This window comes from Penaeus monodon, chromosome 23, assembly GCF_015228065.2.
Source record: "Penaeus monodon isolate SGIC_2016 chromosome 23, NSTDA_Pmon_1, whole genome shotgun sequence".
NCBI lineage: Eukaryota > Metazoa > Arthropoda > Malacostraca > Decapoda > Penaeidae > Penaeus > Penaeus monodon.
The window spans coordinates 43,469,912-43,470,255 of NC_051408.1; positions in this window are offsets into that span (position 1 = coordinate 43,469,912).

A 344-nucleotide genomic window follows, 5' to 3' on the forward strand; every position below is an offset into this window, starting at 1 on the left:
TATATTAATGGTAATAGAATCTAACGCCTCATTAGGGTCTGATTCTCCTAAAACCAAATGGAACTTCGTCCTTTTCCCTTATGATTAATACGAACAGAATTCCTTTCCTTTTCATCAAAATAAATCGAATCCTTTTTTTGGGAAAAATAGACGAGACTGAATTATGAAAACAGGAAATGGAAGTCATAAGCAATATAAAATAAACGGGAATAGGACGGAATGGAGTAACACATAGGGCAATAAACAAGAGGGAAAAATAGTGATAAAAGATATGAGATGAGGGAGAATAAGTGAAAAGGGAAAATCTACGGAAAACAAACAGATATTTTTGGAAGGAATAAACC